The sequence below is a fragment of the Rattus norvegicus genome, chromosome 7 (genome assembly GCF_036323735.1).
Source record: "Rattus norvegicus strain BN/NHsdMcwi chromosome 7, GRCr8, whole genome shotgun sequence".
Taxonomy (NCBI): Eukaryota; Metazoa; Chordata; class Mammalia; order Rodentia; family Muridae; genus Rattus; species Rattus norvegicus.
This window is the reverse complement of record NC_086025.1, coordinates 63,348,025-63,375,723: the sequence shown is the minus strand read 5'-3', so window position 1 is coordinate 63,375,723 and position 27,699 is coordinate 63,348,025. Positions and strand designations below refer to the sequence as shown.

The window sequence follows — 27,699 nt, the reverse complement described above, 5'->3', positions numbered from 1 at the left end:
AAATTCAAAACACAATTAACATTTAAGGCAAACTCTGTATAGAGAAGGCACTTCTGTTGTGTAACCTCAGAAACAGATATTTGTCAAAGAACACTGTGTTGACTGAAGTGATAAAGGACAGCTTGGGCAAGAAAGGGGAGCTGACATATTGGGCTTCAAGGACAAGGCAGCATGGAAGGCCAGGGTCAGAACACAAAAGCTAGCTCAATATTCCACAGGGAATCACTATTCGATCCTTTTAAAGTACTCTGTGCACATCCCAAACAATCTTCTATTAGAAATCTCAGCAAGAACAATTTGCAAATTCATCTGGAATAACAAAAAACCCAGGATAGCTAAAGCTATCCTCAACAATAAAAGGACGTCAGGGGGAATCACTATCCCTGAACTCAAGCAGTATTACAGAGCAATAGTGATAAAAACTGCATGGTATTGGTACAGAGACAGACAGATAGACCAATGGAATAGAATTGAAGACCCAGAAATGAACGCACACACCTATGGTCACTTGATTTTTGACAAAGGAGCCAAAACCATCCAATGGAAAAAAGATAGCATTTTCAGCAAATGGTGCTGGTTCAACTGGAGGGCAACATGTAGAAGAATGCAGATCGATCCATGCTTATCACCCTGTACAAAGCTTAAGTCCAAGTGGATCAAGGACCTCCACATCAAACCAGACACACTCAAACTAATAGAAGAAAAACTAGGGAAGCATCTGGAACACATGGGCACTGGGAAAAATTTCCTGAACAAAACACCAATGGCTTACGCTCTAAGATCAAGAATCGACAAATGGGATCTCATAAAACTGCAAAGCTTCTGTAAGGCAAAGGACACTGTGGTTAGGACAAAACGGCAACCAACAGATTGGGAAAAGATCTTTACCAATCCTACAACAGATAGAGGCCTTATATCCAAAATATACAAAGAACTCAAGAAGTTAGACCGCAGGGAAACAAATAACCCTATTAAAAAATGGGGTTCAGAGCTAAACAAAGAATTCACAGCTGAGGAATGCCGAATGGCTGAGAAACACCTAAAGAAATGTTCAACATCTTCCCAAAAATCAAAACAACCCTGAGATTTCACCTCACACCAGTGAGAATGGCTAAGATCAAAAACTCAGGTGACAGCAGATGCTGGCGAGGATGTGGAGAAAGAGGAACACTCCTCCATTGTTGGTGGGATTGCAGACTGGTACAACCATTCTGGAAATCAGTCTGGAGGTTCCTCAGAAAATTGGACATTGAACTGCCTGAGGATCCAGCTATACCTCTCTTGGGCATATACCCAAAAGATTCCTCAACATACAAAAGAGACACGTGCTCCACTATGTTCATCGCAGCCTTATTTATAATAGCCAGAAACTGGAAAGAACCCAGATGCCCTTCAACAGAGGAATGGATTCAGAAAATGTGGTACATCTACACAATGGAATATTACTCAGCTATCAAAAACAACGAGTTTATGAAATTCGTAGGCAAATGGTTGGAACTGGAAAATATCATCCTGAGTGAGCTAACCCATTCACAGAAAGACATACATGGTATGCACTCATTGATAAGTGGCTATTAGCCCAAATGCTTGAATTACCCTAGATCCCTAGAACAAACGAAACTCAAGACGGATGATCAAAATGTGAATGCTTCACTCCTTCTTTAAATGAGGAAAAAGAATACCCTTGGCAGGGAAGGGAGAGGCAAAGATTAAAACAGAGACTGAAGGAACACCCATTCAGAGCCTGCCCCACATATGACCCATACATATACAGCCACCCAATTAGAGAAGATGGACGAAGCAAAGAAATGCAGGCCTACAGGAACCGGATGTAGATAGCTCCTGAGAGACACAGCCAGAATACAGCAAATACAGAGGCGAATGCCAGCAGCAAACCACTGAACTGAGAATAGGCCCCCGTTGAAGGAATCAGAGAAAGAACTGGAAGAGCTTGAAGGGGCTCGAGACCCCAAAAGTACAACAATGTCAAGCAACCAGAGCTTCCAGGGACTAAGCCACTACCTAAAGACTATACATGGACTGACCCTGGACTCTGACCCCATAGGTAGCAATGAATATCCTAGTAAGAGCACCAGTGGAAGGGGAAGCCCTGGGTCCTGCTAAGACTGAACCCCCAGTGAACTAGACTATGGGGGGAGGGCGGCAATGGGGGGAGGGTTGGGAGGGGAACACCCATAAGGAAAGGGAGGGGGGAGGGGGATGTTTGCCCGGAAACCGGGAAAGGGAATAACACTTGAAATGTATATAAGAAATACTCAAGTTAATAAAAAAAAAAAAAAGAAATCTCAGCAAGACAACAAAAGACAAACCTTCTGCTTTCTCGATATTTTTAATACTTCTTATATGAAAAAAACCCCACATCATTACTATTTCCATACAGAGGAACTAAAACAAAATGCCAGATTCAAATTTACTTTATCATTCATTTTATTCTTCATGGTGTTCAGGTCTAAAGTACTTTCTAGGTATAATTCTATACAGATTAAGAAGGCCCCAAGTAGAAATTGAATTTATGTGGATTTTCTGGAAATTTCCACCTTCATTATTTCCTGGGAGATTAGTTCTCTGTATCAAGGGAAACAGGAGAAATCTAAAACTGGATTTCAATTCACATGTCTGACCCTCAGTATTTGAATGTACCTAAAGGAATCTGGCAGTAAAGACCTTCTCATCTCTTCATTCTTAGCCATTACTAAAGGCTCTCTTTCTAGACTTCATACTGTATAAACACAGTGTGATGATCAGTTGGGCTTTTTCTTTTCTCTGTGGTGTAAGAGAGAAGAAAAATTATGATTTTGAAAATGCACAAATAAATGCATCTCCGTATCAAAACCAGACAGAATGGACAGGTTCTGACGCTCAGGTATAACAACTCATAGAGACATTTAGTAGATTCATGAAATTGAGATCTGCAGAACAAAAACCTGCAAATATTCTGGTTTGGCTCAGTTCATACTGTCTCACAGAAAACCCCTGAGAGGTAGGCTGTCCGCAGAAATGTACTTCTGAGAAGGAGCGCTGGACTGGATAAGCTGTCTACCTCTCAGAATGCTTTGAAGGAGGCAGAGAAATTTCACTTAGGGAGTAGGATTCAAGCTGGGTTACCACCTTGCCAAACTACACTCATTCACCATAGTGAATCCATGCACACTGGGATGTCAAATTCTCTTACGCTATTCTATTTAAGGGTAGAATGAAGACTGAAAAAAAAGGGTTTAATATTTCTCCAGAAAAGGCGCAAACAGGTAAGCTGAGAGGGTAGTTAGTCAGTATAAAACACCAGTGTCTACTAGTTATCTGCAAGTCTGGAGATCCAGATGCTTGGTGTCATATTAACTAAGATTTTAAATGAATTTAAACAACAGTTAGGTGTTTTCATCCTTCAGATTTTTCTAACATGTCTGTGGTGGAAAATAAAGTAGTCCATTTTGGAAAAAAATAATTACCGTTTGGTTGCAGGAGATACGGGATCGCTGATATAGGATGACTTTAGCAGAAGCAGCCAGAATAATCTGGAATACCATGAGAGGTTCTTTGGTGCATTTGTCTCTATGAAGTGAAGCCCAGTGAAGCCCAGTGAAGAAGTGTAGTGTCCCAGTGACATTCCAAAACAAGAGTGTCCTCTCCCTGTTTGTGGGGTTCTACTTACATTCTTTCTAAATATCATGTGCCCTCTCAAATGTATGTTTTCAGGAAAATATCACATGACTTCTCACAAGACAGCTTCCAGAGAAACATCATGTGGCACCACTGAGTTGTTAAACCACAAATTCCCACCTCATATCCCCCTTGCTGTTTTAAGAAAGTTGTCTTTTTCTCTAACCTTAACAATCTACACACAATAGCCATAATTATGAGAACAATAAAACTAGAACTTTATATCACAGTTTAATTAAACTTTTTAAAAAAATTGTTTATCTTTAAATTGAGAAGTAATGATCACCATATACATATAAGGTAGAATGTGTTTATCTTGGTTCATTTGTGCATTATAGAAAATTAACAAGGTTGTTTCTATTTAACCAACTTAGTGTTATTTATTTATTTTTATAAAAAATGTAAATTTTGGTCAAAGGTCAGCATACTGTATGTCCCACACTATCATCATTTTTTTATTGGATTTTTTTCTTATTTATATTTTGAATGTTATCCCCTTTCCTGGTTTCCCATCTATAAACCCCCATCCCACCCTCCCTCCCCCTTCTTCTATGAAGTCAAACAATAGTCAAACAAAACAACCTTTAATTTCTCTCAAAATATATAATTGATACCAACATAAAATATTTACGACTACCATTTTTATTTAATTAATTAATTTGAATTATTATTTTTGTTATTATCACCCCCCCTTTTCTCTCTTTTTCCCCATTATTAGAAAGAGGAGAGCGATCCCTGATTTAAACTTTGCATCGTTTCCTCCCTGACAGTAACCAACAAGAGTCGACCACTCTAGATGATGACAACCACAGCACATCAGATGACTGAAAACATCTATCCCATAATTTGGGGGAACAGGGGAGTTGTGTTCTGAAAATTACTTGTCTGGAGACAAAGGTACCTTTTGGCTGAAAATTGGGATATTTGCCAAGTCCCAGGAAAGTTAGCTGTATCTTTTTCTGTCGAGTGTCTGTATTGTCTATCTTCTCTGTGAGATTGATCACTGGGGCTAGCCTTTTTATTTACATGCTTATTTTGGAGTGATCAGTAACTGAGACAGTCTGTGAGAATGAATCACCTGGGCTCTTTGTGAAGATATTCATGTCTCAGCTGACAAGATGTCTTCCCTGGTAAGATATGATCTTTATAAGTTTTCTTGGTAACCCTATTTTTTTCAGTCCCTGTAGATACATAAGCATAACCATATCACCATCTTAAAAATTGCAGGTTTCCATTCTAATGTCAACACATCCTTATAGCATATTGGTTGGCCTAGTTTCTCAGTTTTTTCCAATAACCCATTTTCTCTCTTCTGCTGTTGTTCCTTTGCCACCAACAATAAAAAAAAAGAATTAACAAAGAATTATTTAGACTGTCCCTGTTCCTTTTTGTTTAATAAGTATCTGTTTTGAGGTATGATTGACTCTTTCTATAACTGCTTGTCCTGTGGGATTGTGTGGTATATTAGTAATATGTTTTATATCAAGAATTGTTTCATTGTATTAGATACATATGTGGGGGCATTATCAATCTTAATTTGGGCATGTATCCCCATAATTGCCATTATTTCCAATAAATGTATAATTACACAATCAACATTTTCAGAACTTAAAGCAGTTGCCCATTGAAACCCTAATGTGTGAATGGTGCATATACCTTTGTTTTCCAAGTTCTGCAAAATGTGAAACATCCGCCTGCCAGATGTCATTTCTTTTGGTAACCCTAGGGTTACCACCAGCAGGCAATAGTTTGGTTGTATAGAGAATACATAGGATATTTTTTAAATCATTGTTTTGGCTTATTGCCAAGTGATAGAAATTTTTTTCTTTAAACCTTTCCTGTTAACATGCAATGCTTTTAAATTTTGAGGCTTCTAACACCTTTCCTATTAGTAATTGGTCAATTTCCTCATTTCCCCATGTTTTACTTGACCTGGAAAATACATGGGGCTGAATATGAGTAATATATAAAATGGATAGTTTCCACTTCTGAGGGCCTGATGCAATTACACAAATAACAAAGCTAATTCTGTGGTATCGGGAACAAATTCAGCAGTCTCTACATGAAAAAAAAACACTCCATCAGCATATAAAGAATCAATAATTATATTAAGAATTTCAAGATAATCTAATAAGTCCACAGGGAGAGCATACAATTCTGATTTTTGAACTGAGGTATATGGACCTTTGATCACCTTGCTCATTTTGTCTGACTTATAACCTGCCATCCCCAACTTGTTTGTATTCGTATAGAATGTTGGTGCCTCTGGGATTGGTGTTCTCTTTACAATAGGTGGGTAAATCCAATTAGTTGTTTTTATGATCTGTATACATTTGCCTTTCAGGTATTTGTTATTAATTTCTCCTAAGTAGTTACTCTAAGCTCCCTGCCAATCTCCTTTGATCACTCATAATGACACACTCTCAGCATGAGTAAGAAGTATAACAGTTTTGTGTGGCTCTGTCCCTGACAATTGCTGGTAGTCCTTCCTCATCTACCTTTTATAATTAATTCAGAAATCTTTTTACAGAAAACTTTAATTTTTCCTTTGTTTGTGAGCTAAGGAAATACATTCCATAATACTATCTTCCCTTTGCATGGTGATCACAGTAGGAGAATGAGTTGAGGGTAAAATGACCAGAACGCAATTAAGTTTAGGATCAATTCAATCCACTCCACATGTGGATATTGCAGTCTTTGTTGTACAGGAGTTAACTCTTTTTCTGTTTCAGGTGTTAGACATCTTGGACTGTTTAAAATGGAATCCCCTTGTTGAAAAAATTACTCAATCCAGTTATAGGCCTCAGCCAGTTAATATTATCCAGTAATTTTGAAAATCATTAAGAGTTCATGATTGGTCCCAATGGATTTATACCTTTTGTTGTTGGATGTTTTATTGATTGATTTTATAATCGCAATAGCTAAGTGAATCTCTTCTTTGTATTTTTTTTTCTGGAGCCATCTCTAACTCTCAGCATGGTAGAATTCTTTGTGTTTTCTTTAAACATTTTCTCTAAAGCATCTTCATCATGATTAGTTGACAAAATGCCATCCACGCAATGATAAATGATAGATTGAGGCAATTGCCTTCGAATTATTTCTAATGTTTGTTTCACAAAATATTGACATACAGTTGGTCTATTAATAGTCCTTGTAGAAGTATCTTCCAATGGTATTTTTTATTAGACCACTGGTTTTCAGAGTGGGTACTGAGAAAGCAAACCTTTCCCTATTCTGAACACCCCGAAAAGTTCCTTGCTGGATTTCTCTCCACAAAGTGAAGACCAGAGAAGACCAGCAAAGCATTGCAGGTTGTAGCAATGCAAGAACATCCTTTGATGGTTGGGATTCCATTTATATTCTTCCTAAACACCATGTGCCCTCTCAAGTGTCTGTTTTCAGTAAAACATCACATAACCTCTCATAAGACAGCTTCCAGAAAAAAATGTCACATGACACAACTGAGTTGTTAAAGAAACTAGAAATTTCCACTTCCATCCAATATGTCCTCATATTTTCAAATAGAGGTATTTTGTAACACTTAGTAACTTTTCCACAAATTATCTTAAGGTGAAAATTATTCTTTTACCAACAGCAAGGATCAGGATGGAATTTAGTGCTGGCCAGTTTAATTACTCAAGGACAGCATAGAAAATCGCAATATTTTTGCTCCCCTTTTCTGTTCTGTCATCCTGGTGGTGGTGTGTTTAGATCTACGGTCAGATGATCTCTTTGCATGTATCAGATCAGAGAAGGATGATAAATTATCCTTTCTCACATTTCTCTATTGAGAATGAAGACATTTTCTCCCCAGATCCCTCAGCAGGTTTCATGCTTCTTAGTAAAAATGCATGCCTAGAGCAATCCTGGGGCAGGGAGTTAGCCCTAACATAATTGGTTTAGAAAGTATGCTTTCTGTTCTGTCCGTTCATCTTTGTCAATTATCAGTCACTGGATCTTAACCCTCTCTGCACCGTAAAACAATTAATAGTCACTAGGTTATCACCAAACCAGCTCTAATAAGAAACCCTTACTATAACATTTTATAAAATTCTGGGAACCACAGAATGCACCTTTTCATTAAGTAGAGGGGACTGAGTTAAAGAGGAGGTTCTCCATGGGAAAAACATCTATCGTTTGTGTACAACCTGTAAACATCCTTAATATCTTCTCATGCATTGTACTTTACAAAGGTTATTTTAGTTTTATATTCTATCTGGTATATAAAAGCACCCCACACTTGGATATAAAAATTTAGTGTGCTAAGTTATAAATGCATCTAAAAGAGCAGTTGGTTGTTCTCCAGCATATAAGGCATCCACGTCAGTGCGTGGTGACCATTTTTTTTGTTCTCTTTAATTTAAACTAAATATATTTACCTTGTGTGTGAGAGTTTATGAATGTGTGTGGGGGAAGGAAGTGCATGTGCCATGGTGCACACATGGAGGTTCAAGGACAACCTGCCTTCTCTTTGCATGAAGGGACCTGGAAGCTGAAACGCAGGAACTCAGACACAGCTGAAACTGCCTTTATGCACTCAGCTCTCTCATGGTCCCTTGTTATTGTTCATTTTTGAGGAAACAAATGACAATCTCAGGATTTTAAAATGTTTCTTTTCCACTAGGCTAATTCAGGGTAGTAATTTAATGTATAATTGGTAAACTAATTGAGAAGTACTCATGCTTTAGCGCTGACACTAATTACAGTAGGATGTGCACAATTGCCAAGGCAAAATAATCACATTAAATAGAAACAAAGCAAACCTCAAGATGGCTAAGCTCATTGCTCAGACAGAGTTTCACACAGAAAGAAATTGTTTCAGTAAGATATACCAGCTTTAGATTTACAATAATTGAAAATTTCTGATAATACAAGGCCCCATCAAATACACATACAAACATATTCACGAATAACCATAAAGCCTAAGTGAGAAAAACTATTGAGTTTTCCTCTCATTGTGTAGATAATTTCTTAGCTGTCACATAAATATTTGGCAGAGTACACAAGCTCGGTAGTTACAATATATTATTCAGGAAACACGTTTTGTTTTTAAGTGTTAGAACATTTTTCCTTGTATTTATTATCTTATTTGTCAAATAAATTTGAACAAAGCCTTTTTACTAGGTGCTACAAAGGAGGATAAGAATTAGCTCTTCTCCTTCTGATTGTATTATTTATAAGGCTAATTTTTATCTCTTACCACCTGAAACAATGAAGCAAATGAATAATGAAGACGTAGTTTCATAAAGGTGATCTTTGGAGAGAAATACACGGTGGGTAAGAAATGCAGACCAACAAATGGAAGATTGGAAATAGGAGAGACTTGAGGCAAACACCCTCAGTTTTCTGTTACCCTCCTCTGCCAAAGGTTACCCAATAAAAACCAGCAGGCAGAGCCTGGAGGAAGTGTAGTGAAAGGACTGTGTGCTTGTGGAGGCCTGGAATGACCTGGTAGAAAATAATCCCCCAAAACTCTTCAGCATGTGATTCACTCCCTGCTAAGAATACAACATAGAATCAAATCAGAAGGTGAGACGAACCCAAGCCAAGGTAAAGGTGAAAACTGGTGGGAGGAGGGTTTGTTGGGTGAAACACTACAGCAGCTACTAAGTCAAAAGGGGTTAAGCTGGCAGAGACTGAGGGAGAATTCTTTGGAAGGGTTGTAAGGGCCTAAGAGTTCTCCAGAGTTGTCTCCCTTTGTGCTTTCTTTATTCTTTCTATTTCCATTTTTAAATCCTGGATGATTTTGTTCAATTCCTTCACCTGTTTGGTTGTGTTTTTCTCTAATTCTTTAAGGGATTTTTGTGTTTCCTCTTTAAGGGCTTCTACTTGTTTACTTGTGTTGTTCTGTATTGTGTTGTTATTTGTGTCCTTCTTAAAGTCCTCCAGCATCATGATAAAATGTGATTTTAAAGCTAAATCTTGCCTTTCCAGTGTGTTTGGATATCTAGTATTGCTAGTTTGCTTTGGTGGGAGAATTGGGCTCTGATGATGCCAAGTAGTCTTGGTTTCTGTTGCTTAGTTTCCTGTGCTTGCCTCTCGCCATCAGGTTGTCTCCGGTGTTACCTTGTCTTGCTGTCTCTGGCAGTGACTTGACCTTCTTATAGGCCTGTGTGTCAGCATTCCTGTAGACCTATTTTCTTTCAGCAGGGTCTGGGAACAGAGAGCTCTGTACAGGCATTCCTGGTGACTGACTTTCAGCTCTCTGTGCAGGCAGAAACCTGAAGGGTCCTGCCCATGACTGCTCCTAGGTCCCTATGCCCAGGGGGCACAGATGTCACTAGGCAATTTTCTCTTGGGTCAGGAATGTGGGAGAAAGTAGTTGTCTCCTCTGGGTTCTCAGGAGTGTCTCTCCCACAGTGTTTGGGTGCAAGAAGCTATGTGATCAGTTAAGTTCAGTTCAGGGAGCAGGCAGAAACCAGTAGGTTCCTGCTGTTGACTTTTCCTATATTTCTGTATCCAGAGGCACTATATTGTTTCATCTTGGACAGGGATGTGGGCAGATGTGGCAATCTGCCCTGCAGTCTCACGATTATCCACACTTCTCATGTGTGTGTGTTTTAACAGAGAAAGAGGGAGAGAAAGTTTATTATCCAGTCAGGATCAACATATCACTTCATTCAGGCAATAGAATCAGTTATTCTCACTTAGAGATCACTGAGGCTGGGCAGATGGCCCACCAGGTAAACAGCTCCAGGTTCAGTGAGAGACTGTCTCAGCATGGTGATGAAGAGAGACTTCTGATTTGTTTTCACATTTCCACACACCCACATGCCTAAATACCCTCTCTAGTGAATATGCACACACACACATTAAACAGAAAACAGTATAATAAAGACTCAACTTCAAAGGAGGAAACTGGCTGAAGACTCCAACAAGCTGGCCAGGAAGGCCTGATGGCCCCAGCCCTCTTGAGAAAGACACATCTGGTCCATCCCTGCCTTTTCTCTTAGCACCAGCTCTGGAGGAGTATAAATGAGTGGCCGTCGTCAGTGAGTAGGGAGAGGATGGTGGAATGTGCGGCCATAGGGAAGAATAGATACCTCCTTCTTGTTGTGAGGTAGTCAAGATGCCACACGGAGAGACCAGCATTGTCAAGACAGCCAGGCGATCAAGATGGATGAGTTTAATAGTGACTTGGAGCAGGAAGAGAGCCTTGTGAAGAACATGGGAAGAGATCTCAAAACCAAACCTACCTCATCAGAATCTTGATCTCTGTAGCCTCTAGATCTATTTGAAGCAAGTTTTTATTTGCTTAAACCAACCAGTCTACAGCTATTTGTTATGTGATCACTGAACATGGTAGTGCTCAGTACTCTCTGTGGCAAGAGCAAATTATTGTGTATTTTATATTTTTTATGCTAAGGCAAATGACAACTACTTTTTACAAAACCATTTTTATTTTTGCTTCAGGGAAGTGTAATTGATTTCTGTGCTTTGATCCTGTATCACTTACTATTGCTAATACCACTTAGAGGCAACTACTGTTCAGTAGATGGTTAAAGTTTTCCCATAGGAGCAATGGGATCTGTGCATGATGGAACTTAGGCTTCTTCCTTTGCGATTTTGATTTTGACTTTACAATGGTGCAAAAGTTATGTGCTTTCCATAGAAATCATGTTCCCAGTTATGATGCACAGTGATTTCCCAGTAGCAATCACTAGCAGCACTGGCCCACGATGCTGGGTATTGGCTATAACTCTCAGCTCCATATCAGTCATAAGGGTAAGCTATCATGTCTGATAAGTTAAGTGAATAGAGTGAATTCTTAACATATTTTTGACCTCCCATAGCGATTCCAGATATGACCACCATCTATAATTTATCAGCACACACAGTAATAACTTAGATTTGTGTTTTAATGGCTTACATGTTGTTTTGATGGGCTCAATGTTTCCTGATGATGATTTATGAAGAGTCAGACTTATCACCACTTTAGCAACCATGCTATCAAGATTTGGGTCAGGAGGGAGGGGCCTCCAAGAAAAGAATAACATGAGCTGGTGGCATCACTGGAGAAAGGAGAGTTGAGAGATGACATGGTGACATTTAGCCAAATTGATATAAAAGTCATGCACTCCAAGCTTGCAAGGAGCTGTCTTGGAAACTCTCTATTGTGCCTCATGTCAAAATTGGATTACACCTAGCCTACTGAGCCACCTTTTCCTCTGCTCTCTACAACAGGAAATGCCACTGTCCATCAACGTGTTTGCCCCTTCATTAGTCTCCATGAGCCACATTCACTAACAGTAGTTCAAAGGAGGAACATTTCTTTTGCAAAATAAAAGTCTTTGGGAGAGAACAAATAATAAATGACATGATTTCAGAAGAATTCTGAATAATTTCAGAATAGTCATGAGATAAGCAAAGGTGCAAGAGATAGACTGAACTGAATTTTAAAAAGAGTCAAAAAGAACCAAAATGTGAAAGAAGGAAAGCACAAAGTATAGTCTTAGGCCCTTAAAAGACCACTCATGGCAGAAGGAGCCACTAGGTTGCAAGTCAGCCCTGCAATCAGTTCTGCAAGATCTCAATGCTCAATAATGAGAGTGTCTTAGGGGAAGGAAAAAAAATCTCCAAGGGTTTCCCTGATGGTCAGCTTCCAGGTATAGAGTTAACTCCAGTTCATTTTGTCTTAGAGTAAAGGAAGAAAAAAGTACTGGGACCTTAGAACCATTAACAAACTGTTACTTGGGAAGGAGGTACCAAGAATACAAGTTAAAATAGCAGTGAACACAGAAGAGAGGAATGAGTGTGAAGAAAGCTAAAAATAAAAGAAAAAAGTAATTCTCAAATGTAAAAGTCACTGCTGGAGGTCAGCACAATTTTAGATATTTACCTTACACATCCATTTTGAAGGAGACTCAGGTAGTAAAATATTCCACAGTATCATGTTTCTAATTAAGTCTTCATCAGAAAGATCAAAACAGACAGCTGGTGGTTCTGAGACAAGCTGTGCTCTTTGGAAAAATACAAAGCTTCTGTTGGTGTCAGCCATGAGTAAGCCAGGAGCTCCTGCTCTGACGTCATCTGAAATTTTGTCGGTGTCATGTCCTTGTTCATTTGTGGTTGCCATACAATTTTTAAAGAAGCAGCTGAGCGGGTTGGATGTGTCAGGTCTTTCAAATGCTGCTGTCTGGGTGTGGCTTCTGTTGGAAGAGTATAGCAATCACATTCTTGGGGTCCAGAGAGTCCTCCTCTGAGCTTCTGTGAGGCACAAGATGGAGGAGAAAGGGGAGAGGAGGGAAGAAGAAGATAGGGAGGAAGAAGGAAGGAGGAAGGAGGAAGGAGGAAGGAGGAAGGAGGAATAAGGAAGGAGGAAGAGCTCTTTACCTCCATGTTTTCCAGAATCCTTCAGACAAACTGTAACTTCTGCTCTGCATTGTGTAGAAAAAGAACCAGAACGCTGTTCATTTCATGTGTGCCTACCTCCTTTCAAACAGAACAACACAAGCTTGAGCTATGGGGAAGTCAATATTCTCTCTCTCTCTCTCTGTCTCTCTCTGTCTCTCTCTGTCTCTCTCTCTCTCTGCATGTGTGTGTGTGTGTGTGTGTGTGTGTGTGTGTGTGTAACTGTCTAAGGCAATGACGACATACTTAGAGTAGTTCACGCTGTCATTAATTGACTTTGTATGTTCTATGATTTAGCATCTACACTCCTACCTTGAGGTATCTGTTACTAGTTTGGACTTCCTTGTGTGGATCAATGTCTCAATTATCTATTTTACATTAAGAGTGCAGGGTCCCTTTCTAAGCATTTATTCTGCATCATCTCCCCAGCTGCTCCTGCCCTTGCAGTCACCTGGCTCCCATTACATCACCTTGGTTTTGGAGTCTCAAAGTCCCTAGCTGAAGACTCAATAACCTTAGTTTGCAGCACTTGATCAGCTGATTTCCTCCCCTGGGCCTTCAGTGTCAACTTTTCTCCAAGTTTCTTTAGAAACCTGTAGAAATCACTGGCACACTAGGATTATTTAATCCACATCACTCTCTTGTTTTCCTTGTAACTCTGGCCTTCTGGCCTGTTAACATTTATCCTTGAAACAAAAAGTTAGAACCAGGCTCCTTTAATCCCTATTACATTGTCTTCTTTGATTATCAATAGTTACATGGTCAACATCTCTCCATTGAAGTCCTGGGCTTTTTCAGTGCTGTTGGCCTTCACTTCATTGACGTTAGCAAGCTGTCCACACCCAACCCTTGTGCTGTGATTATGTGTTACAAGACTCTAATTAAAGACTCTAGGTCCCTGGCAACAATCTATCACTTCAGTGGTCCACTTCCTTAAGGTCTTTACTTCTTCTCAGATCATTGCTCTTTGCTGGATTCATTTTGTTCCTTTTTTCATACAGAGTCAAACATCCCCCCCCCAACTCCCCCCCTTTTTTTATTAACTTGAGTGTTTCTTATTTACATTTCGAGTGTTATTCCCTTTCCCAGTTTCCGGGCAAACATCCCCCTAATCCCTCCCCCTCCCCTTCTTTATGGGTGTTCCCCTCCTCATCCTCCCCCCATTGCCGCCCTCCCCCAACAGTCTACTTCACTGGGGGTTCAGTCTTAGCAGGACCAAGGGCTTTCACTTACACTGGTGATCTTACTAGAATATTCATTGCTACCTATGAGGTCAGAGTCTAGGGTCAGTCCATGTATAGTCTTTAGGTAGTGGCTTAGTCCCTGGAAGCTCTGGTTGCTTGGCATTGTTGTTCATAAGGGGTCTCGAGCTCCTTCAAGCTCTTTGAGTTCTTTCTCTGATTCCTTCAACGGGGGTCCTGTTCTCAGTTCAGTGGTTTGCTGCTGGCATTCGCCTCTGTATTTGCTGTATTCTGGCTGTGTCTCTCGGGAGCGATCTACATCCGGCTCCTGTCAACATTCCCCCTTTTAATTCTTATTTCGTCATTGCTTCCAGATGTTTGTTTTCTGCCTTGGTGATTATACAGACTTAGTAAGACCACAACCGTGGATCAACATATCTTTCTGTCACTTCCATTACAAACTATTGCCATCCAGGTTTCACCACCTACTGGGTGAAAATCACCGTCCTTGGATAGTTGGCCGGCTACCATCTGTGTCTTCTGTCATCTGCTGTCATCTCTGCACTCCTGACCATCTTCAAAGAATCTTTTGTCACTTCCTGTGAAGATTCCTGGTCTCTGCCTTTCCTGCTTGTCTAATTTCTTCATGTATTTCTAGTTCTATTGTATCTTACTTTTTATTAATTTATTCTTTCATATATTACATCCCGAATGCACTCTCTCACCCCCCTTTGCTCTCCACTCCTCCATATCACCCACCTCTTCCCTCCCATCCACTCCTCCTCCATTTCCCTTCAGAAAAAAACTGGCCTGCCAGGGATATCAACTAAAAAACAGCATAACAAGTTACAATAAGACTAGGCACAAACTCATATTAAGGCTGGAATATGAGGCAATCCAGTAGGAGAAAAAGGGTCTCAAGAGCAGGCAAAAGAGTCAGAGACAGTCCCTGCTTCTTCTGTTAGGAGTCCCACTGAAAGCATCAAGCTACACAACAAAAACATATATACAGAGAATCTAGGTCAAACCCATGCAGATTCCCTTATTGTCTGTTCAGTCTCAGTGAGCCCTATGGTTGGTTTGTTGATTCTCTGGGGTTTTTATGTGGTGCTTTGACTTCTCTGGCTCTTACAGCTCTTCCATCCTCTCTTCAGCAGGACTCTTTGAACTCTAATGTTTGTCTGAGGGTCTCTGTACCAGTCTTCACTGCACGGTTTCTACCCCCACCCACTAAAGTCTTGTTTGGTTGAATCCTAGATTTCTGGGCCGTCTGGCCTCTGGTTCCTAGACCTACAGGCAGTGCCAGGTGAGGGCTCCTTCCTGTGGCATGTGTTTCAAGTGAACTAGTTAGTCACTGGTTAGCCACTCCCACAATTCCTGTGCCACTATTACCCCAGCACATAATGCTGGCAGGACAAATTGTAGGTAGAAGGTTTTATGGCTGGATTGATGTGCCAAACCTTCCACTGGAAGTCCCACCTGGTTATAGAAGATGACCAGTTACTCCGAACCCCCCATTACTAGGAGTCTTAACTAGGGTCACCCTTGTAGATTCCTGGGAGTTTCCATTGCTCTGGGATTCTACTTTGCCCCTAAGCTGCTCTCCAATTCCAGTTGTCTCTCCCAGTACTCTCTCCCTCCATCCTCTCCCCACCTGATCCCTCCTGTTCCCAACTCCACCCAACTCCAGTCCACCAATAATATCTATTCGATTTTCTCTTCCAGGGAGATCTATGCATCCCTGCTTGAGCCTCTTTATTACTTAGCCTCTTTTAGGCCTGGAGATATGCCTCAACCAGTAATGGCTAGGCTTACGACCAATTTTTCTATTTTAAATATATGTTTTTGAGTCACTTACATAGAAGTATATCTTGTAATGCCTTCCATCTGCCTCTGCAATACCACCTGCTCAGTGTTTGATCTGCCCTCCCTACCCAGAGGAAGAGGATTGCCTCATTTTGTCTATTACCATTCCCTCCCCACTGAGTCCTAGGGCTTCAGTCTTTATATTTTCTTGTGATATTTATTTACCACCTGTCTCTTCATTACCATTGATCTCTTTATACCTATTTTTCCCAGAACCTAAAAACAGTTCATTACTCCACACCTTCTTGCATGTTCTTAGATAGTAAATGTTTCCCTAAAACAAGACCACACTAACTCTCGTCCTCATCAACTTTGGTTCTCTTGAAAGGGTTGTAGGCCCACATCCTGTCTTCTCCTTGTCTCTATTCATCTTCCACACATCAGATCATTTTGAATAACAATGCTGATTTTTTCTGTAACTTCACTGGACCATTTTGTGTTCCTCCCTTCCTTGCTACTTAGCATGTGACAGCATTTCACTTCATTCTTTTGTTTTTCCTCTATCTCTCTTCCCCTCTCTCTTTCCTGTCCTTTGGGGGTAATGATCCAGGTTGTCCTTATTTGTTATTTAAAGATATTCATTTCTGTCTTATTCTTGTGTGTATAAATTTCTGTGTGGAGGTGTATTTGTGTGTAGGCTTGTGTGTTTGTGTTTGTAGGTACTTCCTGGTTGCAGAAGAGGGCATGACATCCCAAGGATTCAGAGTATCAGGCATTTGTGAGTTACCAGATGTGGGTATTGAAATCCAAATGCCAATCCTTAGGATTGACACAAGTCCACTCTGATGTTGAGCCATCTTCCCAACTCCTCATCTGTTCTTTAAGTACTGGTATTTCTGAGGGCATCACCCTGGCCTTTTGTTTTTAATACCAACCAGTTATAGTCATGCATATTTCCATACACTGTGATCAACAAACCCCTGGAGTCCATCCATCACCTTTTGAGAGTAGGCCTATAAGACTTCTGAACCTAAATTGAAGTCAAACTATGCTGCTCACATATAATGAAATATTATTTATAAAACTCACTGAGGTTCCCTTACACAGCACCACTGAGAGCAAACTTGAAAATATATGTGAAAGTGAAATATTGTACATTTTGTATTAAATATTCCACAGAGACAAAAAGCAAGACAGTGGCCACCAAGAGCTAAGTCAACAGGGATGTAAGAGAAATCAGTCAGTAGATGCCAAGAATTTTGAGGGGACAAAAGTGCTTTGGATCTAGAAAGATGATGGTTGTACATCATATGCATCCTGTAATACCCCTGAATTATGTGCTTTATTTACTTTTACTTTTATCTTATGTGATACTTACCTTAACAAAAAGTTTTAATGTGTTTATTACCCACCCTTCACTGCCTAGGACTTCCACAGGGATTACCTAACTTCAGCTTATTATTATAGTATGGTTTCTAATTACTTTGTAGTCTGCAGTGCTCTGTAACTCTCCCAGTGTCTGTAGCATATTAGGGTTTAAGATGATAACTCTGCATAATCACCTCTCCATTTTATCCAAAGCAGTACCCAGCCTGAAGACCACAGCTAGTTGATAAAACCGCGCAGATCCAACTAGGTGTGCTGGTGTGGTGAAGTTCATTGTGAGCCTTTGCTACATGGCAAATTGCAGGCCAACACTGGGGTGCAGAGTGATTCCCTCAAAACAAATAAACAAACCAAAACAAATAAAAATCTCGCAGAAGTACCAACTCTGTATACCCTTCCCATGTTAAAAATGTTCTCTTAGAAGGTATCACAGCTGTATTTTTGTCCGTGTTCAGAAGACATTTACAGTTGTTTTTGTCAGTGTTCTGCTTCATCTTTTCTAGCCCCTCTTACTCAGTAGGTGTCACCAGCCTCAGCTCTTCTGCTAACACTTTCCCTACCAGAGAGGCTTCAGTCCACTGGAGACTTCTCCTGGATGAGTGATGGCTGACTCTGCCTTGCATCCCGCCATGTCTTCTCTCTGCACTTAGGCATTCTGTCAGTCAGCCCTAAAGTCTTTCTTCCCAAAAGCACACCATACTCGCTGTCAGTCTGTCTCTGTCACACCTGATTTGATTTAGTTCTATAATTTGTAAACCTGGGTTCTTCATCTGAATCTGTGTTGTCTGTATATCTACCTCTGGTATTTTCTAGAAATGACGCCTATGAAGACATGGGCTGCATTGCTCTGGCACAGTACAGACGTAGAGATCATGTTTATTAACTGGACAAACACATCGAAAATTCCCTTTCATGCAGAACTATATTATACCCCAAAAATCCAAAGTCATTTACATAAATTCTATTATGGACAAAAAGTATATCCAATTTAAATCATTGTTCGTATTTTAAGTGATTCCTAAAGTTTAATTATAAATAGTTAAAATTCAAGTATTTCTTTACCCAAGATGCATATACTCCCCCATATATATTTTTGTTTATATAACAAAGGATAAAAATATCAGATTGAAGTTCTCTCAATGATAGCTACATTATTGAAAGAAATAAAATATCATTATTAATAAAATTAGACCTTTAAATAAAACATTCAATCATTGGTTTGGTTTACAAGCTGTTGAAACCTAATAAATTTCTGCTCCTTTTTTTATTAGAAAGGTTACTGTTGTAAAAAATACTTATGTAAGTATCAAGAAAAATAATAATGAAAAATATTACTTGATATAGATGCAATTAGATTTTTTGATAGAAGTATGAGTCAAGCAGTGTCCCCGTACAACACAAAATAGTAATACGGCAATAGAAAAGAGATTGGAAAACATCTTGAAAACTCTGTGTTCTCCATGATAAGTAAAAGGCATTAATTTTAAACAAACTGACTTTTTTTTTTGTCCTTTATCCCAGTTCAGGTGACCAGCCTTTTAGTCTTGAATTTTTGTGGTATCCTGTAACTGGACTGTTTAGTCTCATTTCACTCTGATAGATTTTTAACATGCAGTCATGACAGTCTTTATAATATATCCTTTCTTTCTAAAGATTTAATTCCTCCCATGGGGCTTCAGTAGAACTGATATAACTAAAAGGTAAAAGACGAAACCCTAACTTTACATGCTATATCTACTTTCTCATGTCTCATTTCTCCACATTTGTCACATGTGCATTCGATCAACAATATTTCTATATGAAAATACATTGCTAGGTGGTGAGGTAGACGTTGTGTGGGAGAGGCAGAGTCTGACTTCACAGAGAATGCATCTAGCATGAGACGGTGACATTTTTAACTGCCCCCAAAATAGTCCTGTTTATCATCACACATGAGCACTGCTCTCAGCCCTTGTCAGAGAAGATTCTTTTGGGCATGGGCAGAGAAGGTGGGATCTCCTCGTAAGGGGACAAAGAACTGAGAAAAACCGACTGTTGAGAACATGGGTCTAAGTGGGATATGTATGTTACTCCTTTCAAAGTTCAGAGAAGATGGTGTGAAGGGGATAGGAGAAATCATTAGAGCCAGAAGATAGGAGAAGTGCCTGGAAATGTGGCCTTATGGAAACTACATGGCTATTGGACTCACACTCATGACTCACTCAAGAATGGACCCAACATTCCATCATGGATGGGAGAGGGAATCACTAAGGGACTGCAGGCAGTTGACGGCTGCTCATCTCTCAAGTTACTGCTGTCATATTCCTCAGGACAGTAGACATTTGTGAGTTTCCCTTGCTCAAGAAAATAACTCTGCTCATAGTTGTGAATAACCACAGAAAATGCAGACTCACAGACACAGACACACACACATCTTTGTGCACACACACATGAATGAGATAGATAGATTATAGATAGATAGATAGATAGATAGATAGATAGATAGATAGATAGATAGATGGATATACAGGTAGAGGGAATCAAGAGGGTGACTTGTTGAGGAGAACAGGGTTTTGATGGGAGGGAGAGGATAACAGGATAATGGGAGAATGTAATTAAAATACACTATATGTGAAAATAAATTAAGAAACCATACAAATTATATAATGCAACAGTAATGAGTGGCAGAAAGGAAAGAGACAGGATGACAGGAGAATAGAAGATTCTGGAAGGTTGGAAACACTTCCCCAGGTAGATGATAATTGTTTGGATTTCAGGACTGACTATGAGTTGTAGTTATGTAGAGTATGGAAGAATGATTTCAACCTGTGAGTAACATGAGCTCCCACCTAAGTGAGATAAAAGATAAAACACGTGACAGACTAAACCCTGTGTGTGCTGGGCATAGTGACAAAGAAGAGTAGAGCACCCGGGAGCTAAAAGGTGATGGACAGCTGGGATCTAGCCTTTATCCTCCAAATGCTCATCTTTCCTCTGTTTCCTAAAATGGTTCTTCTCACTGTCATGCTCTCACTTCTCATTACTGTACCCTTTGTTTCTGTTGGGAGTGTTTTCCTGAACTCTCTATTTCATTCCATCCTGGAAAATTCATTAGAGCTCTTCTGGCTGGTACTAGGCTTAAGTACTGTTTGAGCTGATTAAACTCTACATAGCACATTCTATGCTGGAAAGCTGAGCTTTATGACCAGCACACAAAGGCCTGGAGGGAAGGAATGATGTCTCATGTGTCTTCTTGTCCCTAGCACCTAGCCCCTCTTCTAGCCCAGCTTTAACAATATGGACTCACTGAGTTCTCACCCTAGAAGGTACTAAAAAGAGTTCCCAGAAGTACGCTTTAAAGACCCCATAGGTCATGAGTTCACTCAGAATGTCTTTACAGTTAAAGACATCAAAGTTCTAATTTAGATGGTCCAAATATGCTGTTGCTAACCCTTGTGTTCAGTTTCCTTAGATTTCTCCTGTCCTATGAAAATTCTGTATCTTAAGAAAAATAATGGAGCCCCACAGAACAAAAGTGATAGATGGTCACCAGTGTCTTGCTACATTTTCCAACATGTGCTGCAGGGAATATCAACCAACAAGACAAACGGTGGAAGTACCCCATGCCTTAAGAAGTTTGAGAATTAGTACTGTAGGCCTTTTTTTCTGGAGAAAAAGTTTTAATGTTAATCTTAATGTTCCTACAACACCAAAGTAAAGGCATCCATTGACACCATACAGAGATTTTGCCATAGACTTCTATTTTCTGCTGCTTCTCTGGAACAATAGAGCTAAAACTGTACAAGCACTTTGGGGAATGATGATCTATTAATCTCTTTACATTTTACAGGCACATCAGGTGAAACTGAACTTAGCAACAGCATAATGCCTCCACTCAGACAGTTATGAGTACAATGTGGATTAAAGTTTAGCTTTTCCCTCCCAATTGTGACCACAAGGCTCATCTTCTCTGAGAAGAAGACAGAGAGGTATGCACATAACCATCTGTGGAGTCCCTCAATTACTAATATACTGTATATGAAACAGATGGCTCAGTTAATGCTAAGAATTAACTAAGCTTAGGTTTAATATCACTTTTTATAACTTTAAAATATACCAGTGAAAAACATTTTTATTGGCATTTAAGAAGGATATTAAAATAATCTACCAGCAATACCACATGAGACTTGGGCTATATTCTGTTTGGTAGTTCCAAATTGAAAGTCATATAGTTTTATACAGTGATAGTGAGGATGTATTTCAATAAAATATTTGGCAAGGATTTTATTTTACTTATAAAAAATGAATCTGATATCTAAATACTAAACCCTGTTAAGATTTATTTTATAACTCATAGGATGAGTAACTAACATACTTTATTGATTGATGGATTTAGAAAGTACAGAGAAAACTTTCAAATACTCTTCTTGATCTTGCCCCATCCACAGCTGTCTTAGTTAGGGTTTCTACTGGTATGATAAAAAAACCATAACTAAATTCAACTCAGGAATTATCTTAGTCAGTGTTCTATAGCTTTGAAGAGACACCACAACCACAGCAACCCTTATAAAGGAAAATATTTAATTGGGGCTTTCTTACAATTTCACAGGTTGAGTCCATTATCAGCATGGCAAGAGGCATGGAGGAACACAGTAGACATGGTGCTGGAGGAGGAGAGTTCTATATCTAGAGAGAGAGAGAGACAGCTACAAAGAGAGACAGACACAGAGTAGGTAAATGCCTACATGCATTTTAGTTGACACTTATTTATTAATCCAGTTCTACAACTAAAGTATATGTACAACTATATGTTTTTCTAAATGTTAGCTTCATTATAATCAAAATATTGATAAAACACCACCAACAAAACCTATAAAAGTCTGATCTAAGATTCATGGAAATCTCTTACCTGTAATCTCTTGTAGAATCTAAGCAGACAGAACCCCATACTTCCAACATACAGTGGATATATATATAATATATAATATATATATAAATATATATATATATATATATTATTCCAAAAGGGAGGAAAGGGAGCGTTGTGAAAAAATACTGGACAGTGCAAGTCCTAACACCAGCAGGCCAAACTCCAATGTCTACATCTCCACATCTGATGTCAAAGGGCTCTTCAGCTCTCCAAATCTTTTCATCTTTGTTGACTGCAACATACATCTTTTCTCTTGGGCTGGTTCCACACCCATTCTGCAGTTTGTCTTAACAGGTATCACACAGCTCCGGTATCTCTGACATCTTTGGGTCTCCAAGGCAACCCATGCTTCAACTTCATAGCTTCACACAAAGGCTTCTCTGGATCTCCACTCAAGGACACCACTGACCCTTGCCTGACTTCGATGGCTTTTCTTAGCCATACAAGGAGATTCCATAACCTTTTCCTATATCTTTAATTCTAAAGCCAGAACCACGTGGCTGAAGCTGCTATGTTCTTCTGGTTTTTGGAGCTGGAACTTGGCTCTTCCCACTCAAATACATTTTCACAAGCTTTGTGTTTTCAATGGTTTTCTTCATGGCTTAAGCTAGTGGTTTCCAACATTCCTAATACCGTGAGGCTTTAATACAGTTGCTCATGTTGTAGTGACCCCTCAACCATAAATTATTTTTGCTGCTACTTTATAACTGTAATTTTGTTACCATTATGCATTGTAATATAAATATCTGTGTTTTCTGATAGTCTTGACCCCTGTGAAGAGGTCGTCTGACTTGCCAAAGAGGTCATGATCCACAAGTTGAGGATGTATAAGCTTTTCTTTAAGTCCTTTTCACATGTTGGAAACTTCGGTGGGTGGGGTCTTTCCCTGAGGCTGACACTCTCTTTGTTCCATTAATTTTGGGCTTTTCTGTAAATGTTTTATTTCCTTAAGCTCTAGATTTAGCTTCCCACTACCTGTTCTCACTTTCTCTACAAAATGTACGTTTTGATTTTTTTTAACTCAGATGTTCCTTTTTATTGTAGATCTGCAATAGAGTGATCACTAATAACCACACAACACAGTCAACACTAGGTTGTCTTGAAATATCCTCTGCCAATGCTCTTAATCCAAAACTTTTCAGTTTAGCCTCAGGCAAATAAATAAATTTATTTATTTATTTATTTGTTTGTTTGTTTATGTATGTATTTATTTATTTTTGTGACAAGAGTAGAAGGCAGCTGCAAATACACAAGAAGGGTCTCTAAGTCAATTACTAACATTCTTCTGCTCTGAAAAACCTTGAGTCTGGTGGTCATAATTTTCATTGCTCTCAAAGTCCCTGTCTTCTAGGCTCCCTTGAACTCTACTTAATGTATTCAACTGCTTTCCAAATTCAAAGTGCCAAAGACCGTAGTCTGCTAACAAGATCATGGTCAGACCTGTCACAGCAGTATCAACTTCTCTCTTAGTCAGGGTTCTATTTGCTATAAAGAGACACCATTCGTGTGGCGAAAGTTACAAAGGAAAGCATTTAGTTGGTGCTTGCTTACAGTTTTGCACAGGGGGAAGCATGAAGGCACATAGGCAGACATGGTGCTGGAGAAAGAGCTGAGAGTTCTACATTTGGATCTGCAGGCAACCTGGAGAGAGAATCTTCAAAGTCAACTGCAGTAACTTCCTCCACCAAGGCCACACCTACTCCACTAAGGCCACACCCACTCCACCAAGGCCATACCTCCTAACTCTACCTAAGCCTTTAAATACGTGAGCCTAAGGAGGCAGTTATTCAAACCACCACAGGGCTGAAAGGGCTTATTTCATCTTACAGCTTCATCACCCAGGAAAGTCAGGGGAACAACTCTAGCAGGGAAGGAACCCAGAGGAAGAAACTGCTGCAGAGGCCATGGAGGTATGCTGTTTACTGGCTTGCTTCTCAGGGCTTTCTCAAGGCATTCTGTGTCTACCAGTTGCTTGCTGGGGAGGGGGCACTGTCCATAGTGAGGGAGACCTGTCTACATCTATCATCAACCAAGAGAGTGCACCACAGGCTTTGCAATAGGCCAATTTGGTTAGGGCATACTTTTAAATAGAGGTCCCCTCTTTCCCGGCAACTCTAGCTCAGGTCAAGTTGACATTAAACTAGCCAGCACAGGGTTTTCATTAACAACTACAGAGAAAGTATAAATGGACGGCTAAAAAGCTTAAGGATGTAAAACTTGAGTGAGCTGTGAATCATTTAGGAATTAGGGTGCAGGTTTAATAATATTCGACAGATTGTAGTTTATCAATCACAGATTTGAAATTGGACAGGTGTAAATGTGAGATCCGAATTACTAGGAAAATAAAGGATTAAAGAATAATAAAAATAGCAACAAACTGACACTCAGAGTAGGAAGGCCACCTGGTGAAACGTGTACATCCCCCATCAAGGTGCAGTAAAAGTATCTAACACATTGTATTTCAAGCACTCAAGGATCTGAGGTACGAGAAGATAGCTCAGCCTGGTGAAGCTAAGAGGAGGTAGATTTTAGGATCAGGAGTACAAAAATTTAGATCATTTGGGATACAGGTTTGGAGAAAGGAATTCAGCTGCGTGCAGTCAGTATTGATATCAATCTAGTTAGTTTCCTTATATCCAATGCAGAATTTTTAATATAAATTCTACTTCTTTCTCTCTGTTTTTCCTTCTCTTTCCCTTCTATCCAGTTTCTTTGATGCCTGCTCTGCATAGTCTCTTTTCTCCACTTTCCTTGTTTTATTTATTTATTTTTTACTTTCCATCCTTTCTTTCACATAAACATAAAATTTTATCTTCTATATTTTCACTTATGTGGAATTCAAGATGAGCAGGCTCCTAATGGTAGCTGATTTCACTCATCATCATCATGTCAGCAATAGACTTGTCATCGTGTCCCAGAATGGATGGTAGCTCAGGATTGACACTTCCAGATATTATTCAGTGACTCAGTTTATGGTAAAATGGGATGAGGAAATGCTAATATTCAAGTAATTAAAATCCTATTAAGTTCTTTATCATATTGAGAAAATACTCATCAACACCAATTTTTTAAATATTTTAATACAATTGAACAGATACACAGTAACCCACAAGGTTACAATGTTACTAGTTGTTGATTTGTGTTAAAATAAGATACTCAATAATGTCTATTAAGGTAAAAGAGTCCTTTAGATTAAAATATAACATTTCTAGGTGAAGTTGATTATGTCTCTGTTTAAGGAGGTTTAGCACTCTTTTAGAAACTGAGTTTGAATATATGGTTTGACAAATAGGAGTGATGAGGAACTATTTTTTTTTTTAGTTCAATAGAATTTACACTTTGGTAGTAGATAATGACATTCTACAATATAGAAATAGATTTTCCTAAAATCTCCAGTAGATAGCATTAATTCAACTTTTCATGTGGATTTATTTTAATACATTTACCAATTTTATATATGTATATTTAACATTTATATTTAAACAATACATAAAATAATTCATATGCTCTAATGGTTTACCATGTTACATTTTATATAAACTTGTATTGTATAATTTTTCAATCAGATAGACATATCTATTGTCTCTAACAATTTCTCGTGGTGGAAACATTCAACTCCTTTCTCTTGCTTTATTAGATTTTTGATGTATTGATCTGATCTTCGGTCACCTCACCATGAAACAGTGATTCAGAATTTCTTATTAATGTCTACCTGCATGTCAGAACTCATCTCCTTTCTTCCCTTTTCCATTTTTCATTACTCCTACTCTTCCCAGCCTGATGTAACAATCATTTCACTCTCCAACACTCTGAGATTAAAATTTTAGATTCCATAAATGAGTGAAATATGATACACAAAATATAACTCTAACTATGTGACTAGAGTTTCTGTGACTAGGTTATTTCACTTAACATGATGATTTTCTGTTTGTCTTAGGGTTTGTATTCCTGCACAAAACATCATGATCAAGAAGCAAGTTGGGGAAGATGGGGTTTATTCAACTGACACTTCCATATTGGTGTTCATTAATCCAAAGGAAGTCATGATAGGAACTCACACGGGGCAGGAATGTGAAGGCAGGAGCTGATGCAGAGGTCATGGAGGGTGCTGCTTATTTGATTGCTTCCCCTGGCTTGTTCAACCTGCTTTCCTATAGAACCCAGGACTACAGGCCCAGGGATGGCACCACCCACAATGGGCCCTCACTCCTTGATTAATAATTGAGAAAATGCCTTACAACTGGATCTCATGGAGACATTTTCTCAAGGGAGGCTCCATTCTCTGTGATAACTCCAGCTTGTGTCAAGTTGACACACAAAATCAGCCAATGCACTGTTCAAAATGGGTTGGTAAAAATGACAGTATTTCATAATTTTTTCCTAAAACATAATATTCCATTGTGTATGACTCCACTGCCTTTGGTCTTCAGTGAGAGAGAATATCATGGTGGCACACACATGTGGTAGAGGAACTTCAACCTCCGTGGTAGAAAGGGAACCAAACAAAATCTAGGAATATGCCAGAAACACCATACCATTCAAGAACAAGCTGTTTTCCCTGTGGCCTACTTCTCTCAACCAAGACCCGTTTCCCAAAGTGCCAACAAGGTGTGACTCCATCAGTAGACCCTTGATTATGTCAGTGGCTTTGTGATCCAATCTTCTCTTAATGGTTATGTCTTATCACCTGGGGAACCAAACTTCAACACTGCCCCCAGTACCCAAATGTGTATATCCATTTCTGGAGTCCCTGAAACTTTAACAATTCCAACATTCCTAAAATGTTTGTGTTCCAAGTTCCCTCTGAGACTGAAAACCAGCTCTCAGCTATGGACTCCCACAAACACCACCCAGATTTCATATTTCCAAAATTATAGTAGTAAAGAGTCAGTATTTTAATTTTAAAGCAGGGATGGGGCATGAAATGGAGGGTGTGCCCGAACAAGACTGTCCCTTACAGGATAATCATTAAATCTTGTAGTTTCGCGTCTAGCATCTGGAATATGTGATAGCGTAATGCGAACTTCAGTGGGTTTTAGCACCCATTCTCTGTGGCTCACTTAGCTGTGGCTCACACAGATTGTCTCTGGATTTGGTTTCACTCAATGGCTGTAGCCTTCCCTTGCTGGCAGTTCATACTCCTACCCTTGACATCTCTACATTTTGTGGTGTTTATTGCAACTTCAGGTCTACTCTCAAAGCTTCATACATCACTTGGTCAGAAGACATATGCAGGAAACTTGACCCTGCTCTATATTGTCTGGGTGAAAGCCTCCATGACCTTGTATCTGCTATGATCTGTAGACATGCAAAAACAAAACCCAGGAGTGAGGTGGTTGCCTGTCACTGGCTTAGCAATAGGTGGGAGTACTTAAATCATGGATGCTG

The 27,699-nt window shown here is 39.3% G+C and overlaps 1 long non-coding RNA gene across 1 annotated transcript in view; it reads left to right on the top strand.

Annotated features, from left to right (window-relative positions):
- The window catches only part of LOC102552637 (uncharacterized), an 88,096-nt gene that overhangs the window by 6,480 nt on the left and 53,917 nt on the right, over window positions 1-27,699 (top strand). The window contains exon 3 of the long non-coding RNA XR_593472.4: window positions 4,449-4,575. This is a non-coding gene — a long non-coding RNA (uncharacterized LOC102552637). The remainder of the gene's footprint in view (window positions 1-4,448; window positions 4,576-27,699) is intronic.